At 47.3% G+C, this 26599-nt stretch overlaps 1 pseudogene; it reads right to left on the reverse strand.

The window, feature by feature from the left end:
• Window positions 1–543: 543 nt before the first annotated feature.
• LOC125440555 lies at window positions 544–26372 on the reverse strand (annotated as a pseudogene).
• Between the last annotated feature and the right edge of the window lie 227 nt (window positions 26373–26599).

The following is a 26599-nucleotide window of genomic DNA, read 5'->3' on the forward strand; positions in this document are numbered from 1 at the left end:
GGTGCGACTCCAGTTTCCTGCCTGGGACGCCCCCTCCCCTCACAAGAGTTGCCAGCTTTCACAAATGATCTTTAGGAGACCCAGGCCCCTTCCGCACACGCAAAATAATGCGTTTTCAAACCATTTTCACAATTGTTTGCAAGTGGATTTTACCATTCCGCACAGCTTCAAAGAGCACTGAAAGCAGTTTGAAAGTGCATTATTCAGCATGTGCGGAAAGAGCCAAAGATCAGTTCACCTGGGGAAAATGGCAGCTTTGGAAGATGGACTGTGGTCCCCTCCCCCCCCAACCAGTGGTGGGATTCAGCTGGTTCGCACAGCTTCGGCAGAACCGGTTGTTACAACAGTGCTTGTAAACAACCAGTTGTTCAATTATTTGAATCCCACCGCTGCCCCCAACCTTGTCCTCCCTCGGCTCTACTTCCAAAATCTGCAGGTATTTCCAGAACTGGCAACCCTCCCCCCAAAACACCAGCTCCACACTTGGGAATAAGTGCTAACCAGAGTGTATGCTGTGAAGTGTGGCTGCCATATTTTTTAAAAAATTCTCCATTGTCACAGCTGGCAAAAAGTACACCACCCCAACCACACTCCTATGTCTTGCTTGTGCAGCTGAGGAGAGTGCTGTAGGACAGCGAATGCGGCCTGCTTGACTTCCGCTCAACGGGGGACTATGCACATTTGGTACATGGGGGCGATGTTGGCAAAGCCACTCTCCAGGGGAGTCGTGTTGATGTCCTCAGGCGGCACCAGGGGCTTCAGCCGGAAGCTCTGAAGGATGGTGGTGAAGAAGAGGAAGAGCTCCATTCTGGCCAATGACTCACCCAGGCAGATCCGTTTCCCTGCAGAGGAGGGGGGGATGCATTTAATAGAGTAGCTTAATATGGTATCTAGCCAAATACATACACAAAACTGCTTATGCAATCCCATCAAAACCAATAAAAGCCAAGATTAGATAACAAGTTATAGCTTACATTCTGGACTGAAAAGTTCAAAATATTCTTGACAACGGAGAATCATTTTAAAATTATGTCTTAAAAGTTATTCTTTCCCAATTAGTCCAGCACCACAACATAAGTTTGTTTGTTTGTTTGTTTATTTATTATATTTATATACCACCCTCCCCCAAAGGGTTTGACATGACTTATACATTATTGCATAATCTTGGTATCATAGACAGCCCAGACTCGGGGACAAGAATAAGGATAAGACAGATGCCAATCCTAATTCAAAGGCTTTGATATTAAGAGGGTCTGCCAGTTACATAACACCGTTGCTTTCCCTCCCTGCTAAGGAATGCTTAGCTTCATAGCGACAATCCTAAGGAGGCAGTTCCAACCTGACCCACAACAAGCTCCAGCTGGCTGTAGATCCACCCACTTGGTTCTGAATTTACAAAGAACTCGCAAATGCCCACACCCTGATTTCAACAGCAAACCTGCTGGATTGCCCTGTACCCTTTCTCTGAAATAGTAACTTGATCTTAAACTTCCTGTCCAGCTATTAAGGGTCATCAGACTTCCAGATTGTCTTGGTTTTTAACAGTCCAAGCTCACCAAGACTTGGAAAGCCCCAGTTTTAATTTCATTAGCACAGCCCAAAAAAAAACTCACTGCCTTTAAAGTTTGGGTGCTCCAAGGTTTTAATTCAATCAAGTTTTTTTTTTTACCACAGCATTGTCTGTGGCTGGTAGAGCTTTGGTTTGTTACAGCAAGATTGCCCCTCTTTTCATTGTCAGGTGGTTAATTATTTTCTTATTACTAGACACCCCCCCCCAAAAAAACTCACAGCAAATTTCCTTTGGACTTCCTCGTGCCCAGTGTCTATTTTCTGTAAGAAAGGTCAGAGAAGGATGCTAGTCCTGGCTAAGAATGCTAGTCCAGATGATTCATTAGGATGTTCACATCCCCTCCCCCCGCACGAGGAGTCTCCACGTTTTTTTCAGAGAGAGCATTTGGTTTTACCTGAAGAGAAGGCACAAACGATCGCTCTTTCCTTTGAAGCACCCATTTTCGGCCCAAGAAATTCCCTGGGTTAAGAAGTCTTTTGGACTGTGAAACATGCTAAGTCGTTCAAAACAGTACTGAGCCACTGGGTAGACTTTAAGTCCCTAGAGGAAGAGACAGAATTCTGGAAGTCAGGGTTTTCAAGGTTTTAGGGAAGGCAATAACCTTTAGTATCAGGAGCAAGTCAATGAATGGAGGGATGGAGTGCTTACACCAAGATTCTCCAGCAACAGTGGGTTTCCTTCTCTCCGGCCCTGTGTTTTACGTGGGGGGGTTACGCTGTCAAAGTAACAGCCAACTTACAGCAACACCTCTCAGGGGCCTGAAAGGCAAGAAACGTGAGATGTGGTCTGCAGCTGCCCGGCTATCTGCATAGCCACCCCGACTTTATTTCTTTTTATTTCTTTGTTAAATTTGATACTTTGCCCTTCCTGGAATAATGCCAGGTCTTCAGGGATGCCTATGCACACAATATAATTAGGAACTACCCAAACACATTGCAATTATAATAAAATGAACTTAAAACCTTAGCTAGTTAATTATAATATAACACAATGGTAGAACAATAAGGCTGACGGCAACCGGTCCAAGTATCATAGCCTAAATCCCTCCCTCTAACAAGTCACCACGCGACCCACAAGGTTAACTACCCGGGATTTGGGAAGCTGAGGATTTGGAAGCCAGATGGATTTGGCTAGGAGAAGGACAGAGGGGTAAAGAGTGTGGTATGGGAGGATGGGAGGGAGGAGGGGCCCAGAATCTATGGACACTTGGGCCCAACGCACCCCAGTGGAGGGGAGGGAGGGATGGGAGGGGTGGCATGTTAGGGGAGGGGAGGTGCAGCCAGAGGTGGAATCCCAAAAATTTCAGTAATAGAGTTCCCATGGTGGTGTGGATTTAAACTGTAAGTGGTAGTGCCAATGGGGCTGTTGTGCGGCATGATAGGGGCGTGGCCGGGCATACCTGGCCAGGCATTCCCTAGGTGGGGCTGTAGCAAGGACGCGCTTGGCTATGCATCGGGTCCTTGAAGTGGGAAAGCAGATCGCACTTAGGCTTGAAGCAGGCTGCTGCACGCATGCCCGGTGCACACCGCCTACTAGACTGTTTCAAGTTCTGGCGCTACCGCTGGGAGGAGGGAGGGTGTAACTAAAGGCCAAAACCACCTGGCCAAGAATCCGCAACCAGTAGCCTCTCGGCACACACCAATGAATTAGTAACCCAACCTTCGGAGACCTGTGAGAACCTGCTTGATCCCACCCTCTGGCCTGCCGCTGTGCACTCATCCCCAGGGTCTGGCAGAACAATTCCAGCTTCTTCCAGGCCCGGTGGAACTGCATCCAGATTCCACCGCCCCGGTCTCCACCTTGGAGAGACAGTTCCACCATGCCGGGCCAGAGTCAAAGAGAGTGCGCCTGGCTCTGGGTTGAGGACAACTGGATGACTTCAGGAGCCTCTAACGTATCTGAGGACTTCCACTTCAAATGCACTAGGCCTAAGCAGATTTAGCCACCTTGCACCAGCAGAATGGGGGGAGATGAAAATATTTTAAATCAAAGAAAGAAAATGCTGGACAGAGGCTGTGGTGCTGGCTGTTGAGATCAGATTTGGCATTTTTGACGTTTCTAGGCCAGAGCCCCCTGCTGTGTCCAGAAGTTGTGGAAGGAGAAGGGGGCATCAGTTTCTTTCCCTGCTTTATTCCATGAATTTCTAGCAACTGCTCGTTGGAAGCTGGCTGGAGATGGAGTTTTGCTGTCATAGGGCTGCCACACTCCCCTGCTGGGGAGTCTGAGTGATCCTCCCAGAATGATAACCGATCTCCAGATTTGTGGGATCCTGTGCATCCTGGGAGAAAATGGATTGCATTGGAGGAGTTGGACTCTATGCCACGTTAAAATTGTACCTCACTGAGGGTTCCCTCCCAACCTCCATTCCCAATTCTCCAGGGGATTTCCAACCAAGAGTTTGCAACCATGTGTGATCCCTTCCTGAGGGGCACTCTACTCTGACCTTTAGCTCTTTTCCCTAGGGTAACTGTTGAGGGAGCCCACCTCTATCTACTGGGATGTCCCTCCTTAGGGCAGCCACCAGTAGCTCAACTTTGAGACCTCTTTCCCATTCCTCATTCCCAGATTTTCCATTGTTCCTTGCTCCCCTATTTCCCAAGATCCAACACTTGACTTCATGTAAAGAGCTGGATTTATCAGGAAGGATATTCTGTGGCCACCTAGAGACCATCCTGTATGACAAATCTGGAATATCCACTCCAACCAGTTGTGAAGTCACATGACTGGGAAATCCCTAGGGGTCAGTGACCTCTGTGATTGTAATTACAACCCCTACTGAGAATCCCATAGTGGTAACAGGGAGGGGACCTTACTTGGATGGCCCAGGAAGGTCTCAACTCATCAGGGTCTCAGAATACCTCTGCACAGTCAATCCTTGAAGTAGGACTTGGCACTGTGGGAGTCACCAAAGCAAGTCCCCCCCCAAGGATATTCCAAATACCTTCAACCAGAGCCACAGCTTTTCAGCTCTAGCTTCAGGCTGGAGTAGGACTCTCTATCAGCTGAAATCCTGAAGGCAGGTCCCATAGGACCTGTAAGACAGAGATGTTCCACTGGGCTTTTGGTTAGGAGAGTCACCCATATGCCCAGTCCATCTTGCTGGCCTATCAACTTTCTCAACTTCTCCTCCCACTCCCTTGCATGCCACACCACTCTCTCCCTCACTTCCTCTCCCTTTCTTGCATGCCACCTCCAGAGAGTGGGATCCAACCCAAGGTTCCTCTACAGGTTCCCTAGAGTAGGTTACTAATTATTTGTGTGTGTGCAGGAAGGGGAGTTACCTAATGGAGTGAAGGATTTTGCCAATGGATTTTGCCATACCTACCCTCTCAGCAGTAGCACACAGAACTTGGAAGCAGCCTAGCAGGAGGTGCACCGCAGTGCATGGCAGCCTGTGCCCTTCTGTGTGCATTCATTTTCCTTAAGGGCCTATGACTTCATGCATGGCCGAGCCTCGTCCTTGCCACAGCCCCTCACCAGGAACAAGGCAAGTCCCACCTCTGGAAATGCCAGACCCACTGGGCTTTGCCCCGCCTTAAGTCCCATTGGTGCCTCAATGCCACATGCCTTGAATCCCACCACACCATGGGAACTTTTCAGTTACACTAGTTTCCTTTGCCTAAGCTTAGCTCCTTGTATTACGCTTCTTGACACTTTGTGCTTTTCTTCTTTTGAAAATGCCTAATAAAGGAGGATTTACTGGAACTAGAACTAGAACCAGTTACCTAAAATTTTTTGGATCCCACCTCACTGGTTAAGGGCAGCAAAAACTACCAGACCATCGCCACACAGCCCAGAAAGCTCCAAACATCCAGTTGATTCTGGTGCCATGAAAGAGCCTTTGACAATACAATCCAGAATGTAAACAACTGCCTAGCCCTTTCAAGACACCAACACCTCTGAGGACTGACCTTCTTCGATGATGCTGCAACCTCTGAACTTCGGTATCACAGGTGACCATATAGCTGGTGCAAATTCATAGGAGATAGGAGGTCGCTCATCCCTCTGCACTTCGTGGGATGATGGCATCGATGTGTAAGGGCATCTTGTTCCCGGTCCTCGATGTTTGGGGACCCCGGTTCTGGCCACGATCCCATCCTTATCACTCGTCTATTTCCTCATGCATCTTTGCTAAGGTTAACACACACATTGTTCATCGCCATATAGCTTCCTCCCCTTCCCCTCTCCTTGATCCAGGACAGAGAACAAAACAATGCTTAAAACCCAGATGATATTTTGAAAATATTTGGAACTATGTTGGTTTTAAAACTATTTGGAGGAGACACCCTAAGCTAGGAGCAATCTTGCCTTTTCAAATTAAGGTCGTTCACACGGCTTCTAAAATAAAAAAATAGAAAGCTGTAAGGATCTTGATGTAAGGGAACACACATTTCAAATATAAAGGTAATTGTTGTATAGTAGGATGCAGCATGTCGGTTTTAGAATTAGAGGCTATCCAGGTTCAAATCCCCATTCCAGTCCTTATGAAGCTCCTTTGAGCCAGTGGATTCCTGCCTTAAACTAGCCTACCTGTGTCAGGTTGTTGCTGAAAGTGAAATTGGGATGCATACGCTGCCAGATATCCCTGGGAGGTGTAAGAGCAAGGATTTTAAAAGGCTAAAACAAACGGGGAGATCACCCGCATGAAGTGATGCAGTGCTTGCACAAAGGGACTATCTTTGCCCAAAACAGAGGGAAAATGTGATAGATTCTCCTCCCCAAAACCCTCCCCCTTCAAAAAAATGGCTTAATGAATCTCTACTGAAGCACAGATGCACAGTCCAGCACATGCCCATGGAGCGGTGAATAAGACCAGCATAGCTGATTAGAAGAAGAAGAAAGAAAAGTTTGGATTTATATCCCCCTTTCTCTCCAGTAGGAGACTCAAAGGGCTTACAATCTCCTTTTCCCCCTCACAACAAACACCCTGTGAGGAGTGGGTGGGGAGCTAGAGAGAGCTCAGAAGAAGCTGTGGCGTGATCACCAAGGTCCCACCCAGCTGGCCCGGGTGTGGGAGTGCACAGGCTAATCCTAGAATTTCCCCAGATAAGCTCTCCACGAAGCTCAGTGGCGGCAGAGCTGGGAGATCAAACCCAGTTCCCTCCAGATTAGATACATCGAACTCTCTCTTAACCTCCTACCACTGCTGCTCCTTAGCAACTTCATGTACGCCATAGGTAGTATGTTTCTTGAAATGTCAGGTGATAGCTTTTTGCCCTTCTGCCCTTCTGCCTGGCTCATGGGCTTCTCAGAACTCATCTCATTGGCCACCGCTCGAAACTGGACTTTTTGGCTAAGGCAGTCCACTGAATCCTGATCTAAGAAAGAACAGTTTTGGATTTATTCCCCACTTTCGTCCCCCCCTGTAAATGAGTCCTCAAAGGGCTTGCAGAACTTACTTTCCACTTCCCTCTCCCCACAACAGACACTTTGTGGGCTGGGTGAGGAGCTAAGAGAAGAGTTCCTGAGAGGGACTACAAGAGACTGGTTCTGAGGTCACCCAGCTTCAGGTGGAGGAGTGGGGGAACAAATCCAGTTCACCAGATTAGAGTCCACCGCCACTAACCACCAGACGATGCTGGCTTCTAACTACAGGAGTACCTTTACATTGGCGTACCTTACTGCTTAACTACCTGCATTTAGGTTGAGAAGATATGTCATTGCACTCTTTAACCATATTGGAATCCATAGACCATGTACTACTATAAGTTGTCTTTAATAATTCTTAAGACGAGGAGCTGATTTTCCCCAGTTAAGTAGCCAATGATTCTGAAGAGGGAGGGGAGTTTGGATTTACACAGAGAGGTGGGATCCAGCAGATTCCTCCACCAGTTCCTAGAGTTGGGTTACTAATTATTGTGTATGTGCAGAGAGAGGGTTTACTAATTAAGGTCCGGCTTTTCCATTAGAAATTCCATTAGGTCCAAAAAAATCACTAAAAATCCCATGTTGTTTCCCTATGTGGCTGGTTAGCTTGAAGGTAGAAAATATGGATAAATTCTCTCCCTGTTAGGCTGTTTTAAAAAACATGTTTTAGAAATATGGCCAAAGTTCACTTGTTTCTACGGAAAGTATCCCCTTCTTTTTGATTTCTCAGAAACAAAATTAGAATTGGGCATTTGTAGAAAGTATTAAGTATTTGACAGGCAGTCAATGAGAGGAGAAGTAGTTGTTTCTGTTGGCAGTAGATGATAGGACTTGCTCTAATGAGTTTAACTTATGGACAGAAAGAAATTTCCAGCTGGAAAGTAGGAACTTTTTTTTACAGTAACAGAGAAATTATTAATGCCCTGCCCCCGGAATGTTCCCATGCGCCACTTCCATCATGCCCCAAACAGCCCCAAGTCTCCGCTCCTTACCTTGAATCTGGGGGTATTTCATCAAGAACAAGAGCCCGTATCTCAGGGTAGAACTGACCGTCTCTGTCCCAGCAAAGAACAGGACAAGGGTGGTGAGCTCTAAATTCTTAACGTTGAATTCACTGGCAGGGTTGCTTTTTTCCTGAAGGGAAACCGGGAAACCGTTAGGACGTTCTTGGTCATCTCCATTCCAATTCACGGTGTGAGTGGAAGACCGAGTTATGTTTCGAGAGTAAACGGGGGCAAAGTTACAGGATCACTCCATTAGGGGCTGGATTCCCTTTCGGCTATGGTTGGGGTGTAAAACAGGTAAACAAACTCGGTTTGTCAGATTAAATTCTGCTGCTTATGTGGAAGAGTTGGGAATCAAACTGAGTTTTCCAGATTAGAGTCCACTGCTCTTAACCACTACCTAATGCTGGCAGGAGGGCTGGGAATTGCATGCATAGACACTTTCAATTTTCACTTTGCACTTCTTTTCTTCACAGCAGAGACACAGGGGAATGTAAGGTACCTGGGGCTTTCTGATTCCTCCAGCTGTGTAGAGCTTGGGCCCTCCTGGTTCTCGGCCCCTTCCGCACAGGCAAAATAATGCATTTTCAAACCACTTTCACAACTGTTTGCAAGTGGATTTTGCCATTCCGCACAGCTTCAAAGAGCACTGAAAGCAGTTTGAAAGTGCATTATTCTGCATGTGCGGAATGAGCCTTGGGCTAATTTTGTGGTCCAGCTGGCGGCCTGGACTTTATTCATTTAAAATATTTATATCCTACTTTCCTATAGCCATATTTAAGGTGGTTTACAAAATACAGTAAAATGCAATAATACAATAACAATAAACCCAAATACAATACTATACTATAAAATCTGATCCCACCATTACAAAAATTAGCTGCTTGCTAAAATCTATGGCCCTTTCCACACGGGCCAAATTCAGCACCCTGGGGATGGCAAAAACACTGTCACCAAGAGTTGTTCGCATAAGAGAGCGCAAGGCTGCTTCGCGAGCCGCGGCTGCCCTTGCCTCCCTCCCCAGCCGGTGCTTGAAACGTCAGCTTATTTTCCCCACCTTGCCCCTCGGCGCAAGCTGACATCCCCTCCCCTTTGCCCAAATGGACCTACCTTCTCTGCGCTTGACTGTCGAGGCGCCGCGTCAGGCCACTGGGACCACGCCTCCCATACTGCCCTGGGCGACTCTGGAGGCGGTCGCCCATGGGACGAGGGGCATGTCCCTCTGGCCTCGGGCGACATGCCGGATGGTCGCGTGAGAGAAGGTAGGAGTCGATCGTGGATGACAGCTTTTCCTGTGGCGCTTGTCTTCCCCTTGCTTTACTCGGACCATTAAATGCGTAAGGACCGGTGCCCGAAGGAGTTGGGTCGACGCAATCATGTCACAGCTTCGACCCAACCCCAGCATGGCCATCGCGGGGAAATGGCCTATAATGTTAAAAACCAGCTCCAAAATAAAAATGTTTTTTTCCTAGATGATGAAAAGAGAGACGGAAGAAGCACACCGGATCCCTACCAGACTTTGCTGTAGAGATCCAGACCCCTTCCTCGCATGTGCAGAGACAACACATACACTTTCAGTCACTTTCAATAATGCACTTTGCAATGGATTTACACAATACAATGTATGGAACAATAGCAACTTCCACTTGCAAACAATTGTGAGAAAGTGGATTGAAAAGTTGCATTATTCTGCAAGTCGCGGAAGGGTCTTTGCACACTGCCAGCACACATTCCTAAGGTAGTTTGATCCTTGGTAGAGGGCATCTGACACTGGACCAACTTATCGCCAGCTGAAAGGCAACCTTCTAAGAGTCCCACCAGAACTGTGGAAGAATTAGATAGGAATGGAAGGCTAAGTGGTGTGTGTGTGTGTGTGCATGTGTATGTGTATGTAACCCCCATGCTCAGAAATGGGTTGGACCCAGAAAGCAAGTGGAGACTCCAAAGCAGCAAGAGAGGCTGCAGCAGACCTCATGTAGTTGGAGGAGACAAGGCTACCAGACTCGGACCTTGGATTTGTATAAGCCCTTATCACCTTATTTAAAGTAACTGTACAATGTTGTTAGGAACTGCACTGGGAAGGTAGTAGTTGTTTGTTTTGCTATGTTGTAAATGTTGGAGTTTACTGTTTCAAGGTTTTTTTATGTTTGTAATGAGTGAGAGTTCTCCTGAAACCTTTCATCATAGTTGGAATCCCATGTTCATCAAAGCTCCTTTGAGTTCTCTCAGGAGAGCCAACCCACTTGCACAAGAAGTTAATTGGACTTGGTTGAGGTATCAGTAGAGCTGTAAATATAAAGGGACTTGAAATGTAAACCTAGACAGGACCTTGAAGTGCTTGATGTTAAATGTTGATATTAAGAAACATAAGAACCATAAGAACAAACCAGCTGGATTGTGACCAAAGTCCATCTAGTCCAGCTCTCTGCTACTTGCTTACTTGGTGGCCCACCAGGTGCCTTTGGGAGACTCACATGTAGTGGGATGTGAACGCAATGGCCTTCTCATGTTGCTGTTGCTGATCACCACCTGGTCTGCTAAGGCATTTGCAATCTCAGATCAAGGAGGATCAAGATTGGTAGCCATAAATCGAAACTTCTCCCTCCATAGAATCTGTCCAAGCCCTTTTAAAGCTGCTATCCAGGTTAGTGGCCATCACCACCTCCTGTGGCAGCATATTCCAAACACCAATCACACATTGCGTGGAAGGAAGTAAACCTTCCTTTATTAGTCCTAATTCTTTCCCAGCATTTTCAATGGAATGCCCCTGGTTTCCTGAAGTATTAGTAAGAGAAAGAGAGAAAAATTTCTCCCCCACTGTCAGCATTTTCTCACCCCATGCACTAATTTTGTAGACTTCAAATCACATCCCCAGTCAGCGCCTCCCTCTCCAAGACTAAAAGAGTCCCAAAGCGCTGCAGCCTCTCCTCATAGGGAAGGTGCTCCAGTCCCTCAATCATCACTTGTTGCCCTTCTCTGCACTTTTTTCTATCTCCCTCCAAGTATCGCACTTTTTGAGATGGGGCTTACCCAGAGACTGGACCACAGTACTCCATAAGTGCGGGTCGCACTTCACGTTTTATATAAGGAGCATGCCAATCTTTTGCAGTTTCATTATCAGATTTCAACCTTTTCTAATGATCCCCAGCAGCATAGAGTTTGCCTTTTTTCACAGCTGTTATGCATTGAGTTGGACATTCCCATGGAACTATCAACTAAGGCGCTTCTAAATCCACTTTCCTGGTCTGTGACAGACTGATAGCACTGACCCCTGTAAGGCGATGTATGTGAAGTTTGGATTTTTGCCCCTATGTGCATCCCACTCTTACATTTTGCTACATTGAACTGCATTTGCCATTTCTGACTCACTCACCTAATTTATCAAGGAGTCCAGCTTGGAGGCTCTTCGCATGATCAGCTTTTGGTTAATTTCGCACCCCATAATTTAGGTATCATCCATGCAAACTTAGCCACCACGCTACACCACCCCTACTTCCAGGTCATTTTATGGAATGGGTTAAAGAGCACTGGTCCCAAAGCGGATCAGCTTGGGGAACACCACAATTCCTACATCTCTCCCATTTGTGAGAACTTCCCATTAACACCCACTCCTTTTGTTTCCCTGTTTCTCCTCACCAGTTTTTTAATCTGAGTAGGAGGACTTCCCTCTTATTCCTTCCTTGGCTGAGTTTTTCTCAACCAGTCTCTTTGTAGAGGAACTTTGTCAAAAGCCTTTTGGAAATCCAGAGTCAGACAATGTCCATACTGGTTCCCCTTATCCACATGTCTGTTTACACCCCTCAAAGAACTCTAGTAAAGTTTTATTAGCAGGGACAGGGATTTGCCTCTGCAAAAAAGCCATGCTGTGACTCTTTCTCAGCCAGGTCTTGGCTTTTGACGTGTTTATAATTTTATTCCTTTAATGATATAGATTCTACTAATTTACTCAGGAACAGATGTCAAACTGAGCTTGGCCTCTGAGTACTTCCTCGGTCCCCCCCTAGATCCTTTTCTTAAAGTTATTGGTGTGACATTTGGCCATCTTCCCAGTCTCTCAGGGATGGAGACCCTGAAGTTGTCCCAGGGATATAAAGTTGCATATTAAAGTGAGGAAGATCAGCTACTTTCATGCTTGAGTTCTTTAAGAACTCTTTGGTGTGAGATGCAATCTGGGCCAGGGATTTGGTAACATTTAGTTTATCAATGGCTGCCCGACTTCTCCCTTGTCTACCACTATCTTACACAGCTAGTTCCTCGGATTAGCCATCTCCTAAGAAGCTTAGGGTCTAGGTGCAGTGAATTTTCCTCCACCTCCTCTTAGGTGAAGACAGATGCAAAAGAATTCAATTTCAGCTTCTCTGCAATCTCCTGCCATCTTTTAGCACACCCTTTGTTCTTTCTTTGTCATCTAACTTGGGCCTACCGCTTCCCCTTTGCTGGCTTCCCTGCTTTTTTGAGTGTACTTGAAGAACTGTTTATGTTGCTGGTCTTGATGTTCAAAGGCCATGCCGTTCCTCATAATCGCTTTTTTTTTGCCTCCTTTACAGCTAACTTGCTTCTCTTTGCCACCATTTGTGTATTTCCCTCCTCATATTCTTCATCAATGCCAGAACTGGACTTCCATTTTCTAAAAGACATTTTTCTTTTTTCTGATAATTTCCCTGAACCTCTTGTTAACCATGAGTGGCTTTCTTTTGGACTGGTGCTGCCTTTTCTAATCTGTGGAACCTTACATTCCAGCTGGAGCTTTTTTATTACTGTGGTGTTTTAAATATCCCTCCAAGCATCCTGGACTAGTTTTGGCTCTCTTAGAGTTTCTCTTCAGCTTCCTCAAGCACTATCCCCCCCCCATCTTTCTGGAGAGAAATTTCCCCTTCTCTGAAGGCTAACGTAACTACATTAGTAGTTGCCGCAACTTGTTAGCATGCTGAGATACTGAATCTGACAGCATTGTGGTCGCTGCTGTTCCCTCTATCGGCTCAACAACACTGGACTTCAAAAAATTCAGGTCACCTGGGTCCCCACATAGAATTAGATCTAGGATCACCTCTCCCTGGTTGGTTCCATAATACCATCTGCTCCTAAGCCACAGTCATTTAGCATATCCAGGAATGCTCTCTCCTTACTATAGCCTGGAACATGCACATTTTTCCAGTTTATATAGGGATAGTTAAAATCCACCCCATTACCACCTATATTTTTGTTTTTTATTTGGCCTCTCCTAATTTCTTTTTCCATCTCAGAATCCTCTTGTGCACTTTGGTCAGGGGGACTGATAATATATTCCTAACATTAGAACTCAAGTCCTTCTCTGCTAACCTGGTGTATTGATATCCCACAGTGATTCTGTAGGGGAACCAGCTCCCCTTGCATTGTCTATATTTTGTATGTGATTACTCATGCTCTCTTTGATGTAAAGGGCAACTCCACCCCAATGCGCCCTGTCCTATCCCTTCCTATAAGAGCCACTGTAGCCTGGTATAACAGCATCCCACTGGTTCCTCCTCATTTCCACCAGCATGTCTCTGTAATTACCCACTATATCAAAAGTCCTCCTTTAAGAACTCTGTACCCTCTAGCTCCCCATTTTAGGTGAGATGCTTCTACTCATTAGCATAGAGAGACTTACCTGTATACTCTGCTCCTCTGTCCTTAACCTGGGATTTGTATGTGCTTTACCCTCCTCAAGTCTTTTGTAGACTATCTATCCCTTGTCACATGCACATTGCTATGTTCCTACAGCTTAGTATGTGGTTGATGAATAGAATCAGCTTTCCAGATAGCCTGAACTATAATTCTATCAAGCTCTGTCAGTATGGCTAATTGGCTATGCTGGTGGTGGGGCTGGGATGGGAATTGTAGTTCCGAACACTTGAGAGCCGCAGGTTCCTACCCCTGATTTACAGAACAGGGTAAAGGAACCTCGGCGCGGCTCTCAGATGTTCGGAACTTCTGAATTCCCATCAATGACCTCTATCCCAGCACTTAGCCAGTGGCCATGCTGGTAGAAACTGATAAATTATGAATTCCAGGTTATCTAGGCTGCTGGAGTTAATTCTGATTAAACCTCCCTCTCTCTGTCTGCATCCCACATAGATACTGTATTCCGAACTGAAGTCCACCCTCTAGCTCCTGTCGGCTTTCCCCCAGTGACCCAGTCGAAGTTTAAAAGCTGTTCTGCCACCTTTTTTTTAATGTTGAGTGCCAGCAGCCCTGGTTTCCTCTTTAGGTTAAGATGATAGAGGCTCCATCCTTCCGTTTGTACCAGGCCTGCCTTGTCCCAAAAGGTTCCCCAGTTCCTGACAAAATCTTGAAACCCTCTGCCTTACACCACCTTCTCATCCACGCATTGAGACCCTGCTTATCTCCGGCACTTCGCCTAGCTCAAAGCCTCTCTTGCGGCGTGGAGATAGGGTAGCATTTCTGAGAATGTCTGCACCTTGGAGGTCCTGGACTTCAACCTGTTTCCTAGCAGCCTAAATTTAGCTTCCAGAGACCTCCTTCGGCTGCATTTCCCAGACAATAGTCAAGTTGGTCTGCCAATGTGGACCACAACTGCTGACTCCACCCCAGCACTGTCTAAAAGACCTATCTAGACAAAGGCGTGACATCCGCAGAACCTTCAGCACCCTGTGGGCAAGGCCAAAGTCACCCATGCGGTCATCACGCCTCTCACAAACCCAACTCTACGGTACATTTCTAATCAGATCCAGAATCACTCCACTACAAGGAGGCCCCACGCTCCCCGAGGGGGCTATCACTCAGTGCGCAGAGGATAGCTGATGATCACCAGTTAAGGAAGAAGGATCCCACGTAGCCAAGGGAGCATCTTCTGTGTTCACCACCTCAGACTGGCACCCCTCCGTCCCCCAAGACCTTCATTCTCCACTTTGACATCTGAAGAGATGTCACCCTTGGGAAGTGGGACCCAGCCTGTTAGGTCCCCTCAAAGCCGTCGCCTGTCACCCTCTCTGCCTCTTTCCCAGCTTCTCCAGGTCTGCCATCTTGGCTTCAAGAGAATGCACCCACGTTCAGCTTTGGAGTGCCAGGGAGCTCATTGTACCTTGGGCACACCCATGACTTCTGTCCTAGTGGCAGATAGTCATACATGCTTGACACTCCAAAGTGCAAAACACTGGAAAGCTCCCATCCCCCCTGCTGGCTTTCTGCCTTCCATATCTGATTTGTTTAGATGTATTTAAAATATTAAGCTTTTTAGTCACTGCCTGGAGCTATCTGCACACGTACTATCTGTCAAATATATGTCCTTATTAATTTAAAAAACAGAAAAAATTAAAAAAATTAGAATTAAAAGATTACGCACGCAGCCATTAGGTGCGCGATGCTGGTCTCCAGAGACTGAACTAAAGCCCCACCTCTCGGGACAAAAGCCCCCCCACCTCTCAGGACAAAGAGAGTGAACAAGAGATGAACTCATAGTTAACCCCTGTTAAGCCCCACCTTCCAGATTCAGCAGCCTTAGCTCACAGGAGCCTTACAAGGAGAAAAAGAGATAACCCCCTGTTAAAATACACTGTTTTAAAAGCTGTGGCTTTGAGAATAGCCCTCCAAAATGAATACCAGCAGGTCACTCTGCTCTTCCTAGCCAAGTCTTCTTCTGCTGCTACTCCTCTCTGCTGGTTCCAGAGACTGAACTAAAGCCCCACCTCTCAGGACAAAAGCCCCACCTCTCAGGACAAAGAGGAACAAGAGATGTTATATGTTAAGAAAGTAAACCATTTTGTTTTAAAAAATTGTTGTTGCAAACTCATTCCAAGTTCTGCCCCACAGAACCCACAAGCTGAGGTTACATGTACTGGTAATGAGCTACCAGTGACTCAACTAAAATATTTGCTCTCCTGATTGCGGGCTGTTTGCAGAAATGATTTGTGCAGCTGCTGAGAGCAGATTGCCAGAGGTGGCTGAAAACATTGTTAGGGCTGATAGCAAAGCCCCATCGAAACCATTGCCCTTTTAAGGAGGCGCTGCTGTTTTACTCCCTGGGCACATCTTTGCAAGCCACGAATGCCGAGCAGTTTGCAAAAGCCTCCTGGCCCAGCTGCCAAGTCTGCTGCCGACTGCTTCACTAAGAAGAAGAAGAGTTTGGATTTATATCCCCCCTTTCTCTCTTGCAGGAGACTCAAAGGGGCTGACAATCTCCTTGCCCTTCCCCCCTCACAACAAACACCCTGTGAGGTGGGTGGGGCTGAGAGAGCTCCGAGAAGCTGTGACTCGCCCAAGGTCACCCAGCTGGCGTGTGTGGGAGTGTACAGGCTAATCTGAATTCCCCAGAGAAGCCTCCACAGCTCAGGCGGCAGAGCTGGGAATCAAACCCGGTTCCTCCAGATTAGATACATGTGCTCTTAACCTCCTATGCCACTGCTGCTCCTGAGAGCTCACATTTCTGCCAGTCCCTGCCAGCCCCCACCCATGCGCCCACGGGTGTACCTTTTCCATCTGGTTCAGGAAGCAGTCTATGAAGTCCCGTGGGTTGTGGGGATCTAACGTTTCACGGTTCCTCTTTGCTCTCTTGGCAATGAAGAGCCTGATGTCTTCCAGTTTGTCGTAGATCTTGGTGTGCGGGCCGGGGAAGTACTTCAGGAAGCCGACGTAGATGTCATAGAACTGCAGGAGGAAAGGGCGGCCATGAGCGGGTGACGTGCAATTTGTTTAATCTCAGAGCCAGAAGGGACCGTCAAGGTCATCCAGTCCAACCTCCTGCCAATGCAGGAACTAGTGTTATGATATCCCTGACAAGTAGGTCAATTCCTGCCGGCATGGGGGTTCAGCAGAGTTTAGACTGAAAGCAGCTACACTTGAGGGGGCATTTAAAAGTCACATGGGAAACATCTGCAACTTTTTAGCATTCTGGCCCAAATGCCGTGGTGGGATTCAGCCTTCGGCCGAACCGGTTGTTAAAACAGTGCTTGTAAACAATCAGTTGTTAAATTATTTGAATCCCACCACTGGTCAAACCCCCATTCGTGAACCTTTCTAAGCCATTGACTGGGCTACAGTGGGATCACAGAATATTCACAAGCATTCCACCTTTGACGGGGTGAGCTTGCCATCTGTTTTGTAAGAGAAAAGCATCACAAAGGACACGGCAGCTAGAAAATCTGTGCGCTGCAGTTGGCAAACAAGAGGCAGAGGGGCCCACTGCGGAGGGCTGCAGAGACAGGAAGAAAGAAAAGGGATTCTGGCAAGAAAGTGGAATAGTCTTGCATACAGATTTAAAATGGGTGGCAAACAGCGTTTGGCCCTTTGGGGACCAGCTCCTGTCTCAGCCCGGAGATTCCTTCCACCAGTTGGCAGCTGTTTGGGGTGAGGGCCATACCTGAGCCCAAGCACTGCTCATCTCCTGGAAGCTATTGTTTATCATCTCCATCAAGGCCTGGAATTCCTTGTCTTGGTAGTCAAAGCGGTTGCCAAAGACAATGGAGCAGATGACGTTGGAGACAGCACGACTCAAGAAGTAGGTGGGTTCAAAGGGCTTCTCTGGAAGAGGACAAGGCAAGAGAACTCATCAACACAAGGAGCTGCCTGACGCTGAAACCAATGAGGTCCGTTGAGGTCAGCATTTTCTGCTAAGACCAGCAACAGCTCTCCAGCTTCTATGGAGGGGTCTTTCACATCATCTTTCACATCACTAATAAAAGGAAACACTTCTTCATGCAATGTGTGATTGGTGTTTGGAATATGCTGCCACAGGAGGTGGTGATGGCCACTACCCTGGATAGCTTTAAAAAGGGCTTGGACAGATTGATGGAGGAGAAGTCGATCTATGGTTACCCATCTTGATCCTCCTTGATCTCAGATTGCAAATGCCTTCGCAGACCAGGTGCTCAGGAGCAGCAGCAGCAGAAGGCCATTGCTTTCACCTACTGCATGTGAGCTCCCAAAGGCACCTGGTGGGCCACTGCGAGTAGCAGAGAGCTGGATTAGATGGACTCTGGTCTGATCCAGCAGGTTTGTTCTTATGTTCTTAAGTTCTTATGTTCTTAACTGATGGAGAAAGAACCTATGCACAAAGCAGATACTTTACTGCAGAGGCTGCACTAAACTTTTCTGCTCCTATTTCATAAGAAGCCAGTGCCAGCACAAACTCTGTAATCCTGCGAGCATTTTTAAAATTTGTTTTATTTATTTATTTATTCATTTTATTAGATTTTTATACCACCCCATCCCCGGAGGGCTCTGGGCGGTGCACAACATGTCGGCAATACAGTTAAATAACAATTAAAATAACATATAAAAGCAGCAATAGAATTTCCTAGTACATTTATCAGATATACACCCAGATTAAAATTAAGTTAAAATTCAAGATATAAATTAGTTGGTTGGCGTCCAGTGTCTCGATCAAATAAAATCCCTCCCTCCCTACGATAAAGGGAGGCATGGCGAGTCGCAATGATGGATTAGCGGCCCAGATGTTAAGGGCCAATGTCGGGGGCACTATTGGCGGCTGGATCCTCCGAAGGCCAAGCGGAACAGCTCCGCTTTGCAGGCCCTGTGGAACTCTGCAAGGTCCCGCAGGGCCCGGACAGCTGGAGGGAGAGCGTTCCACCAGGCCGGGGCCAGGGCTGTGAAGGTCCTGGCCCGTGTGGAGGCCAGCCGCATTATCGAGGGCCAGGGACCACCAGTAGAATTGGCCTCCGCCCGATCGGAGAACCGCCTAGGGACATATGGGGTGATGCGGTCTCGAAGATACGATGGCCCCAGGCCGCCGAATGGCCTTAAAGGTCGAGTACCAACACCTTGAAGATGATCCGAACTCTACTGGAAGCCAATGCAGCTGCCGCAGCACTGGGCTGGATATGTTATCGAAAACCACTGCCTGTAAGCAGACGTGAGGCTGCATGGTGGACCAGTTTTAAGCAGCCGGATCAAACGCAAGGGAAGGCCAGCGTGAAGCGAGTTACAATAGTCAAGTCTGGAGATGACCGTTGCATGGATCACAGAGGCTAGAGTCCGCTCTGGAGAGGAAGGGAGCCAGGCTTGCCGGGCCTGGCGAAGGTGGAAAAAAGCAGCCCGAAGTTGTATGGAGCCACCTGGGTCTCCATTGAGAGGGACAAATCCAGGTGGACCCCCAGGCTGCGAACAGGAGGGAGGTCGGTGCCAATGTGGCCCCCTCCCACACCGGCGGCTGGAAAGTCCCCTCCCCTTCCGGCCAAGCCAGAGGATCTCCGTCTTCGAAGGATTCAGTTTTAACCTGCTCTGTCGCAACCAACCAGCAACCGCCTCCAAACAATGCTGTAGAGCTGCAGGGGCGGCGGCTGCTCCCCCCTCTATCAACAGAATGAGCTGTGTGTCATCAGCGTACTGGTGGCAAATCAGCCCAAAACTCCGTACCAACTGAGCAAGGGGTCGCATGTAGATGTTAAATAACAGCGGGGACAGTAATGCCCCCTGGGGCACACCGCATTGAAGCGGGCACTTCCGGGAGGCTTGGTCCCCGCACCTCACTTGCTGATTCCGGCCCCGGAGAAACGAGGTTATCCATTGAAGGACAGTGCCCCGCACTCCGGAGGCGGCCAGGCGGTGGGCCAAAAGATCGTGGTCGACCACGTCAAAGCGCTAACGGTGAGATCTAACAACACCAGCAGCGCCGATCCGCCTTGGTCGAGCTGAATCACGGAGAGTATCTGTGACGGCGACGAGAACAGTCTCCGTCCATGCCCAGCACGGAAGCCGGACTGGAAGGGGTCGAAAGTCGATGTGTCATCCAGAAAACCTTGAAGCTGCTCCAACACCACTCTCTCATTACCTTCCCCAGAAACCGAAAGATTCGAAGCGGGCGGTAATTGGCCAGATCTCCTGGATCTAACGATGGTCTTTTAAGAGTGGGTGGACCACTGCCTCCTTCAACCCATCTGGGAAGGTTCCTTGCTCAAGAGAACCATTGATGATACTCAACAGATGGGGTCGTAGCTCCGCTCGGCAGGTTTTTACAAGCCAGGACGGGCACGGATCCAGAGGACAGGTAGTAGGTCTAACAGCAGCTAAGGCTCTGTCAACAGCGGCTTCAGAGAGCAGGGAAAACTGGGTCAAACAAGGGCGTGAAGACGGCAAGGGAGTCTCCAGTTCGCTAATTGTAGCCAACGTGGATGGAAGGTCGTGGCGGAGCGATGCGATCTTATCTGCGAAAAAGCTCATAAATGCCTCACAACTAATGTCCAATTGAGAGTTTGAAGTTCTCTCCGATAAGGAGGTCAGTGACCGAATTATGCGAAACAATTGTGCTGGGCGTGAGCTAGCGGACGCGAGGGAGGAGGAGAAGAAAGTCCTCTTCACCTCCTTCGTCGCCATCTCATAGGCTTTCATAAGCGTCCTATAGGATGTTCGCGCAGCTTCATTCTCCACACTCGCTCTAGACGTCTAAGCCCCCGCTTCATGCGGCGCAGCTCCTCGGTGTACCATGGAGCGTGCCGAGAGCGGGGGCGAAGAGGACGCCGGGGAGCAACAGCATCGATGGCATCGGAGAGTCGGGAATTCCAATCCTCCACCTGCTCATCGAGTGTGCCAGCGGGATCGGGGTCCCGCAGAGCATTCAGGATACCAAGTGGATCCATGAGTCTCCATGGGCGGGCATAAATCAGCCCGTCGCCTAGACGGGGTTGGTGCGGCAAGTCCACCGGGACCTTCAGGTCCACCCGGACCGCAAATTTTATACATATCATATCATATCATATCATATCATATCATATCATATCATATCATATCATATCATATCATATCATATCATATCATATCATATCATATCATATTATATTATATTATAATATTAATTAATTAATTAATTTGTGCTAGCAATGGCTTCTTGTGAAATAGGAGCAGAAAGGCTTAGTGTAGCCTCTGCAGTACAGTATCTGCTTTGCACATAGGTTCTATCTCCATCATTTCCAATTGAAAGATGATGTGAAAGACCTCTGCATAGAAGCTGGAGAGCTGTTGCTGGTCTTAGCAGAAAATGCTGATCTAATGACAGCAGAATATAGCAGAATCTCTCTCTCTCTCTCTCTCTCTCTCTCTCTCTCTCTCTCTCTCTGGATCTCTGGAGATCTGATGGGGAATGGAAGATCAGCTGTCCCAATAGGAATGCTTCTGTGTCTCCACCTGAGTTCCTCTTGAAAATATTATGGGTCCAAAAATGTGTCTGGAGTCTCCTCAAAAGGCACCGATCTGGGCAAATGCTACCCCCCGAACTCATCACCCTGTGAGGCATGGCTAACAAAACTCTCACATAATAATAGTAACCACAACAAAATCACTCAATACCATGATTTGAAAGTTGAAATCCAGTCACTATGGCACAAACCAGCTGAGGTCGTCATAGTGGTCATTCCGAAAACACTAGGGCAGCACTTGAAACATCTTCAAAGCAACAAAATCCAACATGTGTCAGATTCAGAAGGCAGCCCTGTTGGGATCTGCACGGATACTACACCGATATCTCTGGGTGAGCTTCAAATTGTAATGAAGGCCACCAACCAGCTAAAGAACTGGTAGCTGTGACATTTAACTTAATAATAATAATAATAATAATAATAATAATAATAATAATAATAATAATAATAATAATAATAATAATAATAAAGTTGTACGCCGATACATTACAACTTCCTAGGCTCGAATTGTAATGAAGGCCAACAACCAGCTAAAGATCTGGCAGCTGTGAAATCTACAATAATAATAATAACAACAACAACAACAACAACAACAACAACAACAAACAATAACTAACTCTCACCATTGGTCTTGTGGAACTCCTCCAGCAGGAACTGAGCTTCCTTCTGGATCCTCTGCTCAATGGTCTTCTTCCCCATCCCAAAATTCCTCAAGACACTAAGGGAAAACCGTCGCAGCTGCTTCCAGCGCTCCCCATTGGCAAATGCAACACCTAGGGAAAGAGAATCCAGATGTCAGGGCAGCCACGACATAACCAAACGAGTGCCTTTGGAGAAAGGCCAAGATGGGTGCCTCACCATGTCCTTGGAAGGTCCTCTCCCAGGTGGGCATGGTCTTCCTTCCACTGAATTCCTCCGCCTTGTCAACCAACGCCTCCTTCACAGCATCGTGCCCACACAAAATGACCACTGGGCGAGTTCCAAAATAGACAGTGAACACTGGGCCATATTTTTCACGTAGCTGCATTTTGAAAAAAGAACAAAGATCTCTTTTTATTTTCGTTTTTTAAAATAGAACCGTCTCTGCCTCCTGCTACACTTTTTCTTCTTATATTGCAGACCTAACACAGACAATTCATTGCCCCGACTGCAAGGGCAGCTGCCATGAATGCCTTTTGGAGGGTTGAGTGGCCAATCAGTGGCTACTGAAGATAGTGACAACAAACTGGAACCTCCATGGTCAGAGCCAGTGGGGAGAAGCATTTGAGGCAGTCCACCTGCCTTTTGCCCATCTCAAGAGTTTTGCAAGGTTAACTGTTAGAGCCAGGTAGCTTATTAAGGGTCGATTCCTCACTGGCAGGTTTGACCTAGGTTCAACCTAGGTTTGACTTAGGTATTCCCCACAGCCACTGAGTTCGACATGGTTCCATCCCAGCTTCACCCCCTCAAACTGTCAAATTCTGACTCCATCAGGGAAGGGGCGATTCCGCACATGAGTAAAATAGGTTCGACCCAGTTCCCTGAGAAGGGTACTGACCTAGGTCAAACCCATTGTTGTTCCCCACTGCAACCAGCTTGATCCTAGCTCGGAGGGCAGAATCATCCTGTGTCTCTTCGCCACTCCGTTCCGATTGGCTACTGTTCTATGGCCATGTTCCGTCTATCCCCACACACGTTATTAAAAAAACTGCCACAGGAATGGAGGGATGAAGGTGCCGTTTTTTGATTGGCCAGCTGTACGCATACCTGAAACACTCAGCTGTGATTGGCTGAATGGGGGACTCCTGGCACCAGAGATTTCGCACTTTACTGGAATCGAGCTGAGTTCGAGTGTGGTTCCTAAAAAAGCAGTAGTTCCCAACTGGAGTCAGGAATTTGACCGTTACACGGGGCGAAGCTGGTACAAAACCACGCCGATCCCAGTAGTTGTGCGGAGCACTTAGGTCGAACGCAGCTTGAACTTAGGTCGATAATGCAAGTGCGGAATCGACCAGGTACGACTTTTTCAGCGAACCTAGGTCAAAGTCAGGTTGAAGCCGGTAAAGTGGGGAATCATCAAGGAACTGTTCCCTCTGGTCAGCCAATCACAGTTCAGTGTTTTGGGCATGCTCAGAACGAAAGACTGGCGGCGGGGAAACGCGCGCCCTTTTAAAAAAATCCTTTTTGTATATGAAGCGATGGGCATACATATAAACAGCACATGTTTACATGCTGCTTTTAGCTACATAGAGCACTGATTTGTGGCTATGTTGCCGTTATGTAAAAAAAAAACCGGACGCACGTTCACGTTCCCATGGTAACACGACAGCCAATCGGGAACAAAGAGCAGAAGAGGCGCTGAGGTGATCCCGCCCTCTGAGCTCTGCTCTGGTGGGACGAACTCAGCTGCTGTGGGGAGTAACAATGGAGTCAACCTAGGTCAGTTCCTTTTCAGGGAACTGGGTCGAATCTAGTCGACTCTGCAGTGGGGAATCAACCCTAGTGGACCTTTGGTATGATCCAGTGAAGCACGTTGTTCTCTTCTCAGGTATTTACTTTCGGCCCAGCAAAAATGCCATGTTCAAGCCTGCTTTGAACTCTATAACCTGTGCCTTCCAAATCTTATCTGTAAACTGAAATGTGATCAGAGGCATTCAAGTTTTGAATTTCAGGACTGAGCCCTGGCTGAGATTCCTGATCCACCTAAGTTCCTGGTCCACTGACTGTTGTGGGTTTTCTGGGCTGTATGGCTGTTACCTGGTCATTTTTGCTTCTAATGTTTCTCCTGCTTCTACTGCTGGCATCTTCAGAGGCCCGTAACAGTGAGAGGTTTAACATTACCAACAAAAACTACCAGATGACAGCCACACAGTCTGGAAAACCCACAACAGCCAGTTGATTCCGGCCATGAAAGCCATCAACAATACATTCCTTGTCCAATTTTTGTGCATCAAACATTGTACAAATTAGTGAATAACTTTCCTTTCCAGCAGGGTTAAGTTTGATCCTGACGGCACAAACTGGGGGTGTTGCTGGTGCAGATGCTCTCCCAAAAGAGTTCTGCAGCTTTAATACAATGTCTAACCCACTGATTTTTGGTTGAAACCGAAAGTGAAACAAAACGGACAGATGCCAACAAAAATAACTGCTGATTTTCTGGAAAAGTCTTTGCTCTGCAGACATACTGCAGTTTGTTACCAAGGAATCACAAACATTGAAACTGGCAGGGAGCTATTATTTGACTTTCTCCAAGCCCAGGTTTTCCCAGGACAGGTACCTTCTAGGTACCCCACTTACCCTTGTTGGAGGGTTGCTGCGCGCAATTCCCAGCGTGCACAATTCCTGGCGCGCGCCCCAGCTTCCCCACGACCCCGCACAGCGGGGTCATCAAAAGGAGCCATTTGAAAAGGCGCCAGGAATTACGCGTGCTGAGGGAGTGCGAGAGAGGCAGCTTTGGGGCGGCTGCGTTCTCGCTGCCCCTGAAGTGGGGAGTGCAGCTGGACCCCGCGCTACTTGAGGAGAGTAGTGCAGGGTTTAAGGTAAGTGGGGAAAGGGCCCATCAGTAAAGAAGCAACTTCAGGAACTGAACCTTGCAAATGTCAGAAACTCCAGATGTTATGGATGTTTGGGACTCTTTAGTTTGGAGAGGAGACGTCTGAGGGGGGATATGATTGAAGTCTATAAAATTATGCATGGGGTAGAAAATGTTGACAGAGAGAAATTTTTCTCTCTTTCTCACAATACTAGAACCAGGGGGCATTCATTGAAAATGCTGGGGGAAGAATTAGGACTAATAAAAGGAAACACTTCTTCACGCAACGTGTGATTGGTGTTTGGAATATGCTGCCACAGGAGGTGGTGATGGCCACTAACCTGGATAGCTTTAAAAGTGGCTAGGACAGATTTATGGAGGAGAAGTCGATTTATGGCTACCAATCTTGATCCTCTTTGATTTGAGATTGCAAATGCCTTAACAGTCCAGGTGCTCGAGAGCAACAGCCGCAGAAGCCCATTGCTTTCACATTCTGCATGTGAGCTCCCAAAGGCACCTGGTGGGCCACTGCGAGTAGCAGAGAGCTGGACTAGATGGACTTTGGTCTGATCCAGCTGGCTTGTTCTTATGTTCTTATGTTCTTAAGTGTGGGTGGGTCGGTGGAGGGGTCCTATTAATTGCACATTTGAGTGAACAGAGAAGCTGAAGACAGACGAGGATAAAAAGGAAACAATCTGAAAAGGCGGGAAAGGATATGCCAGGAAACTAAACTCCAGCCAAATGCGAAATCTCTAGGAGATTTGGTGGGGTAAAAATGCAACAAATAAATAAATAATCATCAGAGAAAGCTTTTCTTGGGCTGTGAAGGAGCGTAAGGTGTGTTTGGTGTTTTCCATGACAAAATTATGTGTGCTGCATTTTTAAAAAAAATGTCAAGACTGAAAAACCTTCTTAATTTTGATTCTTGTGTGGGTGGAGGGGTTCAGGGAGATTATTATTCCAACATTACAGGTAAAATAGTGTAAAAGTGTAATTATTCATTAAAAGTTTATAGAGGTTAACGTAATTCTATCACTTAAAAGAAATGTTGATTACATAAGTATATATAAAGAAAAATGCATGTAATATAGGGGGTGTCGTTTTGTAATCTGCTCCCTTTAAAAAAATGTAGATCTGGCCCTGGCTGGATCAAACCAGTTGTCCATTTAGTCTAGTATCCTTCTCACACAGTGGCCAGCCAGTTCCTTCCCCCGATATTGCCTCCTGGCACTGGAATTCAGAGGCTGACTGCCCCTGAATGTGGAAGCTCCTTTCAGTCACCATGGCTAGTAGTTGCTGGTAGACCTCTCCTCCATGAATTGACCTAATCTCCATCTGTGACTGTGTCCATCACCACGTTCTCTGGAGACAAATTCCACATTTCAATTGCTCAGTGTGAAAAGAAAAATTTCCTTTTGCCTGTCCCGAACCAACTGCCCATCGGCTTCATTACCTGAGGGGGAGAAGTTCTCTCTGTCCACCCTCTCTACCCCGTGCATCATTTTGCAAATCTTTATCACATTCCCCAACACAAATGCTGCGTTCCTTTCCAACATTCCCTGCTCACCTTGATCAGAGAGTTGAGAATCTGAGAAGATTTGATCTGTAGAAAATTCCCTATCAGAGGCAGGGGTGTTGGTCCAGGTGGCAACCTCCCGTGGGAAGACATTTTCTTCTTGGCTGTAATGACCACTAGAAAAATGGCCAGAAAGATGGTGAGCGCGGTAGCTGCCTCCATGGTGGACACTGCCCCGTCCTTCTGCCTCTCTCCCCAGTGTGGTGACCTGACTCATTTTGCCTGGGTTCGGAGTATTTATTCAGGCATACCCTTGGCACTGCCTGTTGTGTTATGTAAGAGCAACAGGCAAACACACTGGTTGTTAGTCTCTGAACTCACGCCAAGTTAAATAGACTCCTTCCTTTTTAATCAACGTCGTGAATAATTCGTCCAGGGTACAGGCATCTGTGTGCTTGATGGTTAGGTGGATTCCAAAGAGCTATCTTAAGCATTTTGATTGGC

The sequence above is a fragment of the Sphaerodactylus townsendi genome, linkage group LG11 (assembly GCF_021028975.2).
Source record: "Sphaerodactylus townsendi isolate TG3544 linkage group LG11, MPM_Stown_v2.3, whole genome shotgun sequence".
NCBI classification, from domain to species: Eukaryota; Metazoa; Chordata; class Lepidosauria; order Squamata; family Sphaerodactylidae; genus Sphaerodactylus; species Sphaerodactylus townsendi.